The sequence below is a fragment of the Schistocerca nitens genome, chromosome 12 (assembly GCF_023898315.1).
Source record: "Schistocerca nitens isolate TAMUIC-IGC-003100 chromosome 12, iqSchNite1.1, whole genome shotgun sequence".
Taxonomy (NCBI): domain Eukaryota; kingdom Metazoa; phylum Arthropoda; class Insecta; order Orthoptera; family Acrididae; genus Schistocerca; species Schistocerca nitens.
The window spans coordinates 109,121,131-109,138,890 of record NC_064625.1 but is presented as its reverse complement, the minus strand read 5'-3'; the positions used below and the strand labels follow the sequence as shown (position 1 = coordinate 109,138,890).

At 44.9% G+C, this 17,760-nt stretch overlaps 1 protein-coding gene across 1 annotated transcript in view; it reads right to left on the bottom strand.

Moving 5' to 3' along the window:
- The window catches only part of LOC126215169 (serine protease 33-like), a 225,203-nt gene that overhangs the window by 82,097 nt on the left and 125,346 nt on the right, over window positions 1-17,760 (bottom strand). The gene's annotated exons all lie outside the window — the stretch shown is intronic.

Below are 17,760 nucleotides of genomic sequence, written 5' to 3'. Positions count from 1 at the left end.
TATCGAATCGATTAAGGAACACTGGGTTCGAGATTGCCGATGAATGGGTAGGCACATTATTGTTAGCAGGAGTGCCCAAAAAATATGCACCCATGATTATGGGGTCAGAAAGTTTAGGCAGCGGGAGACGGCATAAAAGCGAAGATCCTGCAGGATATGAGAAATACGTCACTGTGTCGTACTTCAGAGAAGGAAACAGCTACAGCACTTTATTCTAAGAAAAAAAAGAAGAAACCAGTCAAGTGCTAAAACTGCCAGAAGATGGGTCACATCGCATCCCAATGTGCGCCAAATGCTAAGTACTGGTATATATATATATCACACAGTCCACAGAAGGAAATGCTGATCAAAGTGAGGCACTCTCCATTTATTAGTCTTTCGAAGTAACTAGTAATACAGAAACAGAATGGATATTAGATTCAGGAGCATCAGTGCATATTATTAGAGACAAAAACCGTATATGGGTATATCCACAGTGGTTGGTTCAAAGTTACAGAGTGAGCTTGCTCGGAAAGTTGATCTTAAGATAACTATAAATGGAAAGCAAGAAAATATTACGGTACATGATGTTCACTATGTAAACGATGTTGGAACTATCTTATCTGTAAGTGAAATAGTCAAGAAGGGAAACAGAGTAACCTTCAATATAAATCGAGCAAAAATAGTTACCCAATATTGGGAAGTCATAGCCACGGCGACAAATGAAAGAGGAATTTTCAAATTAGATACTGCTAAAGACGCCGTAAATGAAGTTGTAAATCATTTTGTGTGGTCTGCAAAAGGTTTCTTATGGCATAGAAGACTTGGGCACCTAAACAAAAAAGGCTTGGCAATATTACAGGTTATGGTGACAGAAAGTAGTAAAGGAGTTTTGCTATTTGGGGAGCAAAATAACTGATGATGGTCGAAGTAGAGAGGATATAAAATGTAGACTGGCAATGGCAAGGAAAGAGTTTCTGAAGAAGAGAAATTTAACATCGAGTATAAATTTAAGTGTCAGGAAGTCGTTTCTGAAAGTATTTATATGGAGTGTAGCCACGTATGGAAGTGAAACATGGACGATAAATAGTTTGGACAAGAAGAGAATAGAAGCATTCGAAATGTGGTGCTACAGAAGAATGCTGAAGATTAGATGGGTAGATCACATAACTAATGAGGAAGTACTGAATATAATTGGGGAGAAGAGAAGTTTGTGGCACAACTTTACAAGAAGGGGGGACAGGTTGGTAGGACATGTTCTGAGGCATCAAGGGATCACAAATTTAGCATTGGAGGGCAGCGTGAAGGGTAAAAATCGTAGAGGGAGACCAAGACATGAATACACTAAGCAGATTCAGAAGGATGTAGGTTGCAGTAAGTACTGGGAGATGAAGAAGCTTGCACAGGATAGAGTAGCATGGAGAGCTGCATCAAACCAGTCTCAGGACTGAAGACCACAACAACAACAACAACAACAACAACATAGACGACTATTCAAGATATAACTATGCTTATTTTTTAAGTTCTAAAGATCAAGTGAGTGATATTTTTGAGAACTTTCGTAATATGGTAGATAGAGAAACGGGAACGAAGGTTAAAGTTGTCAGATCTGATAATGGGACAGAGTATACGAATCAAAAATTCAAAAGAAAAAATTGAAAGAAAATGAAAACCCCGATCAGATATAGTCAAGTCCAGAGCAGAGTTCAGAGAGAGCAAATAGCACTATTGTTGAAAGAGCCAGAAGTATGTTAATTCATGCTGGCAGCGGCCGTGTAGACAGCTGTGCGTTTGATTAATTAATCACCTACCAAAGCAGTGAAAAATAAAACTGCCCTATAAAGTGTGGGTAGTGAAGAAGCCAAATCTATGCAACTTAAAAGTTTTTGGATGCGTGGCTATGGCACAGACCCCAAAACAATGAGAGGATAATGGGGCCTGAAGTCTAAGAAATATATTTTTGTGGGCTGTTGTGAAGACTCAAAGGGTTACCGACTCAGGAATCCTACGAATGAGAAGATACTGATTAGTAGGGATGTTGTATTCCCTCAGTATAATAAAAACGAAATAAAAAAGGATCATCAAGAGAATATAAGCACTTCATTAACGTCGTTAAGTTCAAGAAATACTAATTCTGGAAAAGAAACAGAAAATGAAGAAGAGGAAGTAGAAGATGACAACAAATACATAGATACATTCTATGAAGATGAAGTTTTAGTGGACGGAGAAGAGGGAGAAAATGTTTTGAGACGTTCTTCTCGTATACCTAAACCTAAAGAATACCGTGATTGTGAAATGTATACATCCCAATCTTTTAATGATGAACCTAGAACAGTACAAGAGGCTACGAGTGGTCCGAATCCTTCAGTAATGGAGAGAAGCTATGGAAAGAGAATTAGTCATTCTATCAAAATGAAACTTTCGAGTGGGTTGAAATGTCAGAAAGGAAAAAAAAGGTTACAATAAATATGGGTTTTTAGCATAAATAACCCTGAGACTGCAGCACCAAAATATAAAGCACGACTTGTAGTCAAGGCATAAAAAAGGGAAGGGTCCGCAGCTCGTGGTCCAGTGGCTAGCGTTGCTGCCTCTGGATCACAGGGTCCCAGGTTCGATTCCCAGCCGGGTTGGGGATTTTCTCTGCCTGGGAGCTGGGTGTTTGTGTTGTCCTCATCATCATCATTCGTGACAGTGGCTGGATTGGAATGTGTAAAAATTGGGACTTGGTACGGGCGCTGATGACAGTTCAGTTGAGCCCCCCACAAACCAAACATCATCGTCCCAAAAGGAAGGAGTAGACTATAGGAACATGTTTTCCCCAGTGGTAAAGTAATAATCACTTAGGTACCTTTTAGCCGCGGCAGTAAAAGATGTACTAACTAACCAAATGGATCTGAAGACAGCGTACTTAAATGGGAAATTAGACGAAGAAATATGTGATCCCACCAGAAGAAGCTAGAAAAACTCGTCTAGGTAAAGGGAAGATTTGGCGATTGAAGAAAAGTATTTATGGATTGAAACAGAGTGCTCGTTGCTGGAACAGATGTCTGCATGAAGCCTTGATAAAGATAATTATAAAACAAGGCAGACCCTGATCTCTAGTAAAGAAAAAGTAATGAAGAGGTCACAATAATGGCTATATGTGTGTATGATTTTTCATTCTAACTAACGATAAAGAATAGATGAACAATTTTAAAAGACAATTAAAAACCAAATTTAACATGCACGACTTGGGTGTGAAGATTTTTAAACATAAGAAGACAGAAGAGTTATGCGTAGACCAATCGTCATACACGAAGAAAATTTTGGAAAAATTTTGCATGAGTCACACCGTTGGAACCAAGAGCCAAGTTAACGACCAATGAAGAAGATACAGAGTGTAATGAAAATGTACCATGTGGAGAGGGTTAAACACCCGGTTAGTGTCATGGCGTGGTCTGCCAAATCAGCCAAAGCCATGGGGCGTCTGTCCATCGAGAAAGTCTGCATTGAATTGTTCTCCACGCCTTTGTCAAGCAAAATTTGGAATGCTGATTCGTCGGAGAAGCACACCCGTAAAATACTAGAATGAACGGCGCAAAATCGTTAATGATAAATTGCAATATTCAAAAAACGTTATAGCTACTCGACTACAGTCTGCAACAGTGATATTTCTGCGTTGTCTAACCCATTGCAGTCGTTTCTTTTTCATAGTGTCGGAGAGGTGTGGTTTTATGTAGGTCAACGACCCATCAGATTCTCCTCGACCAACCCCCCCAGGGGGTCCACAACTCTCTTGTGGATACGTGCGTGGCGAGCACGGGGCCCCGAGCCATTGCAGCCTTCTTTCTCTCCCGGGCTGCATTTCCTTTCCCTCCCCTCCTTTCCCCTCCATGCTCCTTTCCCCTCGCCCTCTCCTCTCCCTCTATTAGTGTCCTTGCTTATGTTGGCCCCCGCTATCCTCCTGGTTCTGTTGGTTTTACACTCCAGCTTTGTTGCGTAATCATCTCCTCCTTTTGGAATTCCTTGGTCCCCCTCTGGGGTTTGACCTCCATTCCAAAATTTCTCCTCCGTAGTGTGAGCCATTTAGGGAAGAGCACCTTACCTAGTGTCTCCGACGTGCGCCCTACTAGTACATTCCACCTTTTCTTTCACGTCGTTGTTTGATGCTAGGGTGCATAGCCAGCACAGTAGCCAGCCCGTGTGGTGGGGTCGCTATGTACCCTTTTGGTTGAGCCCCCTGAACACACAGGGATCACACTTCTGATACCTGAGCTGTGACCTCCTCATGCATGCCTTGGAGTGGTTGCTCGTCATCCTGGAGCATCGGAACTCCCGGCAATGGCCGCCGTGCCAGACGGCCCTTGCTGTGGCTGGGTGGCGCCCGTGAGGAGAGCCCCTGATCGGAGTGGGTGGTATCGGGGCGGACGCTATGCAGATGAAACGCAACGGGTCCAAAACTCTGGCCGTTCTTCCGCGGCCGTCTCTCTGCGTGGAACTGATTCCTCAAGTGCTGCTTCTCTCGCCCCTTCGGCCTTCCCTTCCATGGCTACCCCCTGGGAAGAGGGTCAGGCCCGTCATCTGGGGGCAAAACCTTTCCCCCGTTATCTAGTTTGCACCAGGACTGATGGAGATACTTTCACCAGTGTCAAACCTTTATTCTTTGTGGAACACATTGAAGACAAGTTTGGCGAAGTGGACTCCCTGAGCAAGATGCGGTCGGGTTCGTTGCTGATAAAAACTGCTTCAGCTGCCCAATCTGCAGCCCTTCGTGCCTGTACCCATCTTGGCACAATTCCTGTGTCCATTACCCCTCACCAGTCTCTAAATATGGTACAAGGTGTGATTTTTCACAGGGACCTCACCCTTCAAACTGATGAGGGACTTCGGGACAATCTCGGACGGCGGGGTGTTCACTTTGTTCGGCGTGTTCAGAAGGGTCCGAAAGATAATAGTATTGATACTGGTGCCTTTATCCTGGCGTTTGAAGGGGATACCCTCCCTGAGAAAGTTAAGATTATGGTCTATCGCTGTGATGTGAAGCTGTACATCCCACCTCCTATGAGGTGTTTTAAGTGCTTGCGTTTTGGCCACATGTCTTCTCGCTGTTCCCAGGACCCTCTCTGTGGTGACTGTGGACGTCCACTCCATGAGGGGAGTCCCTGCGTTCCCCCTCCTGTATGTGTAAATTGTCATGGTAGTCATTCTCCACGTTCACCAGATTGCCCAGTATATAAGAATGAAAAAAAGATACAGAAGTCCCTCGATCGTTTAACCTACACAGAGGCCTGTAAGAAATATGCACGACTGCACCCTGTGTCCATGACATCTAGTTACGCCTTGGTTACATCTTCACCCCTTCCTCCCCTTCCTTACCCCCATCCCGGACCCCTCTCCTCCCCCCCTCCCCTGCGGCTCCCACACCTTCTCCTATGGGCGCTGCTCCCCCTCCCCAGCCGGAGAAGTGTCCCACTCCTTCGGCGTCTGCCGGTCAAGGGCGCCTCTCCCGGGATGCCCCTTCCCGGCACCTTCCAGGTCAAAGGTCTGCTGCCGCGCGGCGACCGCGAGAGCCGCGGTCTGTCGGCCCCCAGGTCGCCCGGTCTCTTTCTGTTCCTGATCTTGCTGCAGCTGGCTCCTTTATGCCACACAGCCCTCCTCGATCTTAGCCTGAAAAGAAGAAGAAACATAAGTCCCGGGACAACGAGCCTCTGGTGTCACCGTTGTCCCTTCCCAGACTTCACAACCGGATTCTGACCTGTCGTTCATGGATGTCGCCCCCTCCTTGTCGGTGACGGGTGGGGACCCGGCGGTATGACTGGATTTAGCATGTTCAGCCCTCATTTAAACCATCATTCTGTGGTTCTCCAATGGAATTGTAATGGATACTATCGTCACCTTCCGGAATTGAAATCCCTTCTTTCGTCCTACTCTGCAGCTTGTGTGGTTCTCCAGGAATCTCATTTTACTGATGCTCACTCACCGACCCTCCGTGGGTTCCGTGTTTTCTGTCGAAATCGGGTCGGACCCTTGCGGGCTTCTGGTGGCGTTTGTACGTTGGTCCGTACAGACATTGCTAGCACGTGGATTCCTCTCCAAACTACATTGGAAGCGGTTGCTGTTAGGGTCCACTTAGACTCTGCAGTCACAGTTTGCAATCTTTATCTCCCTCCTGACAGGACTCTTACACCTGCTGCCTTAACCACCCTTCTTCAGCAACTTCCTCCTCCCTTCCTCCTCCTTGGGGATTTTAATGCTCATCATCCTTTGTGGGGCAGTGCCTTTCCATCTAGACGAGGTCTTCTTATAGACCAATTTATTGCAGACCACGACCTGTGCCTTCTTAATGATGGCTTCCCTACTCATTTCAGTGCCGGTCATGGTACCTTTTCTGCCATTGATCTTTCTCTTTCTTCTCCCTCTCTCCTCCCTTCATTACACTGGTCGCCACACGACGACCTTTGTGATAGTGACCATTTCCCGTTGATTATCACGCTCCCTTCCCGCTCCCCGATGGACAGGTTACCTCGTTGGTCTTTCCACCGCGCCGATTGGCCTCTATACACTGCACAGGTCGAGTTTTCTCCATCTTTGTCGGGTTGTATTGATGACGTCCTAAGTGACGTGTCTGACGCGATTGTTCGCGCTGCTAACCTTGCTGTCCCGCGCTCATCTGGACCATTTCGTCGCCGGCAAGTTCCGTGGTGGAGTACGGCCATTGCCATTGCCATCCGTGATCGCCGTCGAGCTTTGCAACACTTTAAGAGGCACCCATCCGTAGCCAGCCTTACTACCTTTAAACGCCTCCGTGCTAAAGCCCGTTATTTAATCAAACAGGGTAAGCGGATATGTTGGGAACGATTCGTTTCTTCCCTTGGTTCCACTGTCCCTCTGTCACGGGTATGGGCTACACTTCGTTCTCTCAAAGGTTGCCATCGGCAGTCCACCCTCCCATGCCTTCACCTCCCAGATGGCATTTGTACGGACCCGTTAGTTCTTGCAGAACATCTTGCGACCCATTTTGCAGTGGCGTCAGCGTCAGCCTCCTATCCAACTGCTTTCCTTCATCAAAAACAGCTGGCTGAAGCTTCCACCTTATGTTTCACCCCTTGTGAGTCAGAATCTTACAACGAACCTTTTACTGAATGGGAATTTCTTTCTGCTCCATCTTCTTCTCATGATACGGCCCCTGGCCCAGATTCCATTCATAACCAACTGCTTCAACATCTCAGTGCTCCACAACGGCAACATCATCTTCGGGTGTTCAACCGTATCTGGCTCAAGGGTGACTTCCCTTCTCAGTGGAGGGATAGCATTGTGGTTCCTTAAGCCTGGTAGAACCCCCTATCTGTTGACAGCTATCGGCCAATTAGTTTGACCAATGTTGTTTGTAAGTTACTTGAACGGATGGTAGCCCGTCGGCTCAATTGGGTCCTCGAATCTCGGGATCTATTGTCGCCTTACCAGTGTGGCTTTCGAGAGGGACTGTCTTCAATCGATCATTTACTTCGCTTGGAATCCGCAGCTCGGCAGGCTTTTTCCCAGCGCCGCCATTTGGCTGCAGTGTTTTTTGACCTTCGCAAGGCCTATGACACGGCCTGGCGCCATCACATCTTACTTACCCTTCATCAGTGGGGTCTTTGGGGCCCACTCCCGATTTTTATCCGCCAGTTCCTGATCCATCGGTCATTCAGAGTTCGAGTTGGTACTGCTTTTAGTTCTCCGCAGACCCAGGAGACGGGCATCCCACAGGGTTCTGTCTTGAGTGTCCTTCTTTTCCTCACTGCTATCGATGGACTTGTGGCCTCTGTCGGTCCCTTGGTCGCCCCTGCCCTGTATGTGGATGATTTCTGCATTTGGGTTAGTTCCTCCTCGATGGCATCTGCAGAGCGGCAGCTCCAGGTAGCTATACGGCGTGCCTCTGCATGGACCCTCTCACACGGGTTTCAATTCTCTCCTTTAAAATCGCGAGTGGTCCACTTCTGTCGCCGTACTACGATCCACCCTGATCCAGAGCTCTGTCTCGCTGCACAACGATTGCCTGTGGTCCCATAGTTTCGTTTTCTGGGTCTTCTTTTCGACAACAAGCTCACTTGGCTGCCCCATATCAGACTCCTGAAGGTAGGATGTTTCCGTAAACTCAATGTCCTTCGCTTCCTTGTCCACTCGTCTTGGGGTGCGGACCGTTCCCTCCTCCTCCGTCTTTATCGTGCTCTAGTTGTCTCGCTTGGACTATGGTTGTCAAGTTCATGGTTCAGCTGCTCCTTCCACACTGCACGTGCTGGATCCAGTCCACCATCATGGTATCTGTTTAGCCACCGGTGCCTTCCCTACTAGCCCTGTTGATAGTCTCCTGGTTGAAGCTGGGATTCCCCCCCCCCCCCCCCTTTCTGTTCGGCGGTCCCAGCTTCTGGTGTCTTATGCACTCACTATCCGTTCCTCTCCCACTCATCCTTCCTATTCTATCCTGTTCCCAGACCATGGACGTCGCCCACCCGACTCCCGCCCTCGGGCGGGTTTAGCGGTTGGGCTGCGCCTTGCGTCTCTTTGCCGTGATTTTCAGCTTCCTTCTTTGTCCTGTCTTCCTCGCTCCCTCCCCTCCACCCCTTCTTGGTTAGTTCCTCGGCCTCGACTTCGGATGGATCTCCGCCGCGGTCCGAAAGATTCCATCCCCCCGGTGGTGTTCCGTTCCTTTTTCCGCCAAATTTTGTGGGAGTTTCTGGATGCTGTTGTTTTTTACACTGATGGCTCTAAATCTGCTCATCGTGTTGGGTATGCCTTCACGTCCTCTGTTGGAACGGAAAGTCATCTGCTGCCACCTACATGTGGGGTGTTTACTGCGGAATTGATGGCAATTCCCAGGCCCTTACCTTTATTAAACAGTCCCAACACAACCACGTTTTGTTATGTACGGACTCGATGAGTGGCCTTCTTGCTATTTACCGGTGTTTTTCGCGCCATACCTTGGTCTCTGCCATCCATGACCATCTCGCTGATATTCACCGTGCTGCTTGTTCTATTGACTTCCTTTGGGTCCCTGGCCATGTGGGTATCCCGGGTAATGAGCTCCCTGATCGTTTGGCTGGGGGAGCAGTTACTTGCCCCCCGTTTTCTGTAGCCCCTCCTGCAGCGGATTTACGGCTTCACATCAAATCCCACTTCGCACAGTCATGGGCCAATTCTTGGGAGGCTACTCCCCTGTCTAATAAACTTCGTGCAATCAAGGTGACACCAGGCCCGTGGCGTTCTTCCTTTCGCATCTCCCGAAAGGCCTCGACCACACTGTGTCGTCTCCGCATTGGCCATACTCGGTTGACCCATGGTTTTCTTTTGCGTGATGAGCCACCCCCAATATGTGGTTGTGGAGCCTTCCAGTCAGTAGCCCACATTTTGGTTGAATGCCCCCTTCTTTTGGCTCTGTGTGCTAAGTACAGGCTCCCCCACACTTTGCCTTTGATGTTGGCTGACGATTCCCGGATGGTCTCTCTGGTTCTCGGTTTCCTCCGGGAAAGTGGTTTTTATTCTCAGTTTTAAGGTTTTTAATCTCTCTGGTGTTGGGGCGGGGCGGTGAGTGTTTGGGTGTCTCCCACTGTAAGCAGTGTTCGGAGATTCCCGATTCACCTCCCTGACCGAATTCCTCTTTTCTTCCCCTTTTACTCTGTTTTAACCCTTTTTTAAGGCTTGGTTAGTCTTTCTATTCCCATACGTACTTTCTACATTATAGCAGTTGTACCTTTTAAGTCACAGGTGGTCTTGCCTATGCTGCTTCAGCATAGTGTTGGGTTCGTTTTCTTGCCGACTTCCCTCATTTTGTTTTTACCAATGACAACATGACTGCCTTTTTACGTTTTTTCCCTTTTTCCGTTTTATTGTTCTGACTTTACTGAGTTGTCCCATTAGTGGAATGGCGCATATTTGAAACAAGGGACTGATGACCTTGCTGTTTGGTCCCTTAAACCTCAACCAACCAATCCTCGACCAACTGCCTCAGGATTGTCCTTTTCGAACCTTTTATACCTCGTCGTTCATTATCGCAATGAAACGGGCAACAATCAATTTACGATTTTCGAGGCAGATGTGCCTGATTTTCCGATCAGTACGAGGGGGGGGGGGGGGTGATCCTTTTCCTGCCACATTTTCCTACACGATCTGCTCAGAGGGATTTCTCATTATCAACTTATAAAGCCCTGCAATAGTTATTATATCTCTCTGGGAATTTGTGGAATGCAGTAACAACGTTTCATTTCTCTGCATTTTCTTGGAGAAGTGTCCGAAGCAGTGCCCATTCTAGAAAGAAGCCATTTTGTGGTTATCACGTCGAACCGTTAATAAAAATTTAAACCAACAGATAAACTTAGTAAAAGTATGATAATAAGAAGCATTACTTACTTCTGGATTATTTTATATACGAAAACTAATGAAAAACAAATAGGCAATATTAAAAACTTCAATACAGCAAACCGCACTTTTTAACGAACTGTAACCGAATGAGAAAAACATCATATAAGTGACAAACGATGCACGTTTCCAATGTTGCCGCTTGTCAAAAACTACAATACTGATACTAGTAGCAATACCAAAATAAAACAACCCTTTGATAACCACTGTGTCCAAACTGTTGTTTTAAACTATAATGAACATTGTTCCTAATAATTTGGCCACGTACTGTATTCAGTTACGTACAACAAATACAGTCATACCAACAATTGATGTAGCACGTGAACAGGAGTCACTGAATAGGGCAGAATATTGCAAGTTTTTGGGTGTACATATTGACGAAAACTTGAATTAGAAGATGAATATTACTGAGCGTCTCGAATAATTAAGTACAGCTACTTTTGCCCTTTTTACACTTCAGCCTCCTGACAAATTTAGCACATTTCTACTCAATAATGTCTTACGGAACAATTTTCTGGGGTAACTCATCGCTTAGAAAGAAAGTACTGATCGCACAAAAGCGAGCACTAAGGACAATATGTGGTGTCCTCTCACGGTCGTCATTTAAGTACCTCTTCAAAGAGTTACGCATTTTAACTCTACTATCACAAACATACATTCTCTAATGAAATTTGTCATAAATAATCCGTCACAATTTTAGAAGAATGGTAGTTCATACCTACAACACTAGAGGAAAAATTACCTTCATTATCAATTATTAAACCAGTGACTCTGAAAGGAGTTCAATATTAAGCAACAAACATTTTTAATCATTTGTCCATTAATATAAAATAATTGACAGGTAGCAAAGCAAGTTTTTAATCTAACCTCAAATCATTTTTCCTGGACAGCTCCTTCTGTTCTTTGGACAAATATTTATCGACAAAGTGGCAGCCTGTAGAAAAAATCTAGTTTTTAAGTGTAGTTAGATGAGTATGCCGGCCGCGGTGGTCTCGCGGTTCTAGGCGCGCAGTCCGGAACCGCGCGACTGCTACGGTCGCAGGTTCGAATCCTGCCTCGGGCATGGATGTGTGTGCTGTCCTTAGGTTAGTTAGGTCTAAGTAGTTCTAAGTTCTAGGGGACTGATGACCACAGATGTTAAGTCCCATAGTGCTCAGAGCCATTTGAACCATTTTTACATGAGTATGACTAAAATAATACATTTATTATTAACTCCAACCACCTGTGCATATCCTGTAAACTGATTCGTTCCATATGATTTCAATAAAAAAAAACATTCACCTGATGTATGGAACATTTAACTAACTAATCCGACACTACATTTATAATAATCCACCTTTCATTCACCGTCACGCATTATCTATCCTCACCCCGCTAGAACTTCAACCTTCTCTCGCTACCCAGCAATGTAAACCGCCCCGAGATATACCCTTCTCTCCAGCGCTAGTCGCTTCTCACCACCCCTCACAATCCATCGACTTTCTTCCCTCCCACTCAATGACTTTTAGTCGCTACGTGCGGTTCCACAAGCCCTTATAGTCATATTGTCCAATCCACCACCATCACGAACAAGATCATTTTCATGCACCATCAGCATCTCTGTTACACCACAGCAGCATAAACATTCTAATCAGTAATTACATTTTACCTGTAAGATGGAATCGTCTACAAATCTATAAAAGTCATAAATTGCCCATCAAAGTGTATTTTTAATTTTTTGAAATTTCTAATAACTATGTAAAGTCTTTGGATGAACGGCGGATTTATTCGGTACCAACTCGTCCTTTCGTGAGGAATAGAAATAAAGGAATAGAGAAAAAAATCGAAACAGAATGACAGACTGATCTATAGCGGAGCTCGATGCCTGGATTAGAGTGAAAGATGACAGATTTTTGATTGTATGTTCACGAAGCCAACGAATTAATTGTCATTACAACAACTATTATACTAATTATTCTGTGTATTTAATGCGATCCGCTGGAAATATGGCAAAGGGAACAATTTTTCTTCTATAGGGCCAGCAGCATAACATAGTCTGATAACGACATGGTTACTAGAACAGATGCACAAAATTAGCTGCTTATAGTAACAAATCTTTATTTACTACAGACTGTTTCGTCATTTATCGCTATTGTCAAGTACTTGCGAATACAATTTTGATGAGAATGTGTATAAATGTGAATGTCATTTATATTAAAATGACTATACTGTACTCACGTCAATATTACGTCTTTAGTGTGCTGTCTTATAGCTGTCACTGCTTTAATAAGGTGGTAAATGACGTAATATATTGAAAATAACACGTTAATTACGGTGTGATAGTAGTTTGACATTTTCACCATCTAACAACCCTACCACAACAAAGGTCAAAAATTAATTATGATTGTAGTGTTGCTCACGCCGCTAAATATTACATTTTCGGGCAACAACAAAGTTATATTATGTGACAGGTGTCATTAGAGCACAGTTAACAAAGTCATTTCTTGAAATAATGGATAAACTAGGCACTCATCTTTTCGTGTTTCCCACGCTGGTCTCGTTGTAAAATCATGGCTCAATCGTCGAAAATCTAGGTAGTGATGATTCCAAGCTCGGATGCAAAGAGGTCTAGGTGTTATTCTGCGATATTCAAAAGTTTTATAGATGTGCTTCATAAACGATTCTTGAAGATTAAACTTTTGCAAGTTAGGACAATGGTGATGTAAAAAAGTAATCAGCACTCCGAATTTAAGTTACACTTCTTTTTTATTACTTTTGTTGCAATATCACGTAACTCGTTCCAAAACATCACTTCACAATATAAAACATACCTGAAAATATCTTCCTCACTGTTAAAGTTCACTTTTCATAAACTGACTACAATTTGCGTCTTTCTAACATGACGACCAAAGCTTGACTCCCTAATAACCGCTTACGCGCCCAAAAATCAGAGTTACAAGTACGTCAAAGATCATAGTGACAAAAGAAAGAATACACATAAGAATAATATCATTGCAATATATACATATCGATGTATTGAAGTACCTCTACATTAATGAAATCAAATCTGACTGTTGTCACAGAAATATGTTAACTATTTTACAGAAACACAGTAGAATATTGCTGGTATCGAGAGGTTGAGGTGAGGTGCCGTAATGGTTACGTAATTCAAGTACCATTACAACCATTTGACGATAGTAGTTTGACTATTTTTGTGGTGTTTTCCGAAGAACCGTAGATGGACTAATGGTGCCTCCAAAAGTCTCATCAGGCCCACCGTAGACTACATAAAATGCAAAAAGAACCCACCGATTTGCTCTATTTGCCTAACCAAGAGGCAGTGTGTAACAGTCCTACTTTGTCGCTGTACTGTAGGGTAAAGACAGTAAGAGGATACTTCTGTTGTGTATGAAAATCGACCTTAGCCCAAGGGCTACCCGAAACACTTGACCACGCCTTCCTGGCATCAACAGAACCCAAGGTATGAGCCCCATAAGAATCTTCGTCTCTAGTCGCAAGGTTTTGGAACAAGTTAGGTATGCATGCTGCCGTATGCACACCGATTTCCGTGGTTCGACCTGCTAACGGCCCCGCGACATATCGGTTTCCAGGTACTCGATGTACGACTAGGCCGACAGATCCGATTCTAGCTTTAGTGATGCGTGGCGCGGTTCCCTATGCCGACCGCAGTACGTGAGCGGGGTGCGACAGGTGGCAACGCGGGGCGGCTCCCTCCACGCCCACACATCGTGTTCGGACAAACCGGACGGCGATTGTAATGCCGTGCTGTCGCCACGTGCGCGGCACGTGGTCGCAGTTGGCCGCGAGCCGACACGCGTCGGCCATATCCCACCGTCGCATTCGTTTCAAGACGCACGCACTATCGCAGGCGGTGACTCAGTGGGCCCTACTGGCCGCATTCGGCGACACGCGACCTCCTGCCGATCCAGGGTTCGGTTCTGGACGGTGGTTGGACGAAGGGGGATGCGGTGGATGACGCACACTTTTGTAGTTCCTGACTCACCTCCTATCCTCCAAATACGAGGGACCTTCAATAAATAATGCGACATGGATTTTTATCGCCTAATTTCGTTTGAAAAAATGCAGAATTTGCTGTGGGTCATCGTAGAATATTCCCGCTTGAGCGCTTATAGTTTCATGAAGTTCCGGTATGTGGCGCTGTTACACGTAGCCTTCATAATGTCGTCTGTAGCGGATTTGTGTTACAAGCAGAAAGCTCTCACTGAGTTTCTTTTGGCGAAAAACCGCAACATCGTAGATAGTAATAGGCACTTGCAGAATGTCTACGGAGGCCTGGCAATGAACAAAAACACGGTGAGTCGGTAGGCGACCCGTCTGTCATCATCACAACAACACGTCGCGCAAACCTGTCATATCTTTCGGTAGCCGGTAGGCTGCACATAGCTGTGACTTCTGCAATGTTCGAACGTGAGGACATTCTCGTTCAAGGTGATCGGCAGATCACAATCAAACACCTCTATGCACAGCTGGACGTCTCTGTTGGCAGCGCTCACACTCGTCCGTAAGTTGGGGTACTCGCAAGCGTGTGCCCGTTCGGTTCCTCGCTGGAAGACCATAAACAGCAACAAAGGTTCAAAATGGTTCAAATGGCTCTGAGCACTATGGGACTTAACTTCTGAGGTCATCAGTCCCCTAGAACTTAGAACTACTTAAACCTAACGAACCTAAGGACATCACACACATCCATGCCCGAGGGAGGATTTGAACCTGCGACCGTAGCGGTCGGGCGGTTCCAGAATGTAGCGCCTAGAACCGCTCGGCCACCCTGGCCGGCGCAACAAGGTACCACCTGTGCGGAATTGCTTGCGTGTTAAGAGGCTGATCGTGACAACTTTTTGTCCAACATCGTCAAAGGCGATGAAACATAAGTTCATCATCTCGAAGCGGAAAAGAAACGGCAATACATGGAGTGACACCAAACCGCCTCTCTGCCGAAGAAAAAATTCAAATGTGCACCCTCAGATGGCAAAGTTACGGCGAAGGTATTCTGAGACGATCAACTCTGAAGTGTGCTCTGTACTCTCAAGACACGACCTGAGCCTGTTCGTCGCCACAAAAGCGCAGACGCACTTCTCCGTGACAACGCAAGGGCTCATACAAACTGAGGAGCTCAGAAAACTGCAATTGACTGTTCTTCCTCATCCACCCTACAGCTCGGATCTCGCACCTTCCGGCTTCCATCAGTTTGCCCCAATGAAGGATGCACTCCGCGGGAAGCAGTACGTGCATCATGGGGAGGTTATTAAGGGGCTCCGGAAAGGCTCAAAATCATGAAAAAGTTCAATTTTTACTTTTTTGCGTTTTCTGAATCTGCAGACTATTACCTTTTAATAGATATATAATTTATTCAATTCCGAAGACTACAACTATTTTCAAATTTTTTTTGAAATGTGTTCTACATGGGCGTGACCCACTGTGGCGCTGTTAAACTGCTGTCAAATGGTGTTATTATTAACGTCCGTGTTCATCATGTACATTTTAGTGATGTGAGATAAAGTATAAAACCTATTTTCAGAGACTTAGCAGCACCTGAACTGTTGAAAAAGTGTATTCACGGAAAAACTCAAAACCCCAATGAAAGTGTAAATAGTGTTATATGGTCGAGAATCCCCAAGAGTGTATTTGTTGGAATAGAAACACTTCACTTTGGTGTGTATGATGCTGTTGCGACTTTCAATGATGGCAACATTGTAAGGTGCAAGGTATTTAGAAATATGGGAATGAAGATAGGTTCTAACATGGTACGAGCGATGCTTGCTTTAGACAAGGAACGCCTTCGGGCTGCAGACAGGGCTGTAAAGAGTCTAGAAATACAAGCAAGAGTGGAGGAGGAGGAGGAACAAGAGGAAGCTGGAGGAGGAGTTTGCAGAGGATGAAGATATTCCATCCTATGGACCTGGAATGCACTAAAAAGTTAATCCAATCTTTGTCGCTCGATTCCCAAAACTTTTATTTTCTCATACTAATTACATGTTTTCTAAGGATCTTCCAAACATATTTGTTTCAAACTTTCAGTAAATGTTACACAGTACCTTCTGCATAATTTAACACAGCCTTTTTCCAAAAAACTGTATATTTTTGAATATATAAATAAAAAAATGCAAAAAAATGTTGTGAATTTTCATTGCAATTGAAAAAAAAATCATCTTTAATAACAGAACTAAAATTTTGTAAAATCCCTGTGTTAAGTTGTAGCCCATATTCCAATAAATAATCTGTAAAAAGTTCAACTTCCTACCTCAAATACTTTGTGAGGAAAGATGTAATTTATAAGCGTTATTTTAACATTGCAAGTATAGGGCGTTCCGGAGCCCCTTAATGGGCAAGACGTCGGCTCCGACGTCGAACAGTAGAGTGGAACCAGGCGGGCAAACAAGTCGTCCCAGTAAGGCGGCGTACAGCCGTCGCATTAAACAAAAATTGTTGAAAAACGAGGTTTTAGTAGGCAAAATAATGGGGAATATATAGTGTACTGGAATCCTGAATAACACTAACCTCCTTTCAGATAAAAAAATGTCGCATTACTTATTGAACTACCTCGTATAACTTGGCTTCCTCCCCGATTTTGCCTGCACGACTTAGGAGTTTAAATTCCTACAGTTAGGGACTCCGGGCAGGCCAGTCCACTTCAGGAATGTTACTGTCCACTAACCTATGCCTCGCAGATGTTCCTTAATGAGACGGTGCATTGTCATGCTGAAACAAACGGAGATCCTCTCCGAATTGTTCTACTGTACACAGTACACACTGCTCCAAGATGTGTTCATATCCTTCCGCATTTAGCGTTCACTCAAATGCGATAAGGGGACCACACCGTAACCACAAAAAACAACACAAAAACCTAACACCACCTCCTCTGTACTTGACTGCTGGCACTACACGTGATGGTAGGTAACCTCCAGGCATTCGCTGAACCCAACCTTTAAATTGGACTCCCACAGGGCACAGCGTGCTTAATCACTCCAGTCATCCACTGTCCATTGGCGTCGCTATTTAGACCAACTCGAGCGTCGCTTAGCGTTGTCTACTGAAACATGTACACTCGTAAACAACGTGCGCTCACATTGTTCTACTGTTAATTTCTGATACTGATTCGTTCCATGACCATAGAGATTGGTTCCTGAGTGTGATCATACAGAACTAGACTCGTCTAAATAAAGAAATAACTTTGTGCAGCATTTTTATGACAGTACTTCATTATGGGTAACTGTATCATCTGCAAAAATTTGTGGTTACTGTTAATATTGTCTGCCAGGTTAGACCAGGACAAGAAGAGAGACTATTTGGGAGGGTTGCTCTTTCGGTTACCACAAGCGACCATTAGATGGTGCTGGTGACACATAGCGGCACTTCTGTTGTCACTCGCGTTGCTAAAGGAAAGGTGAT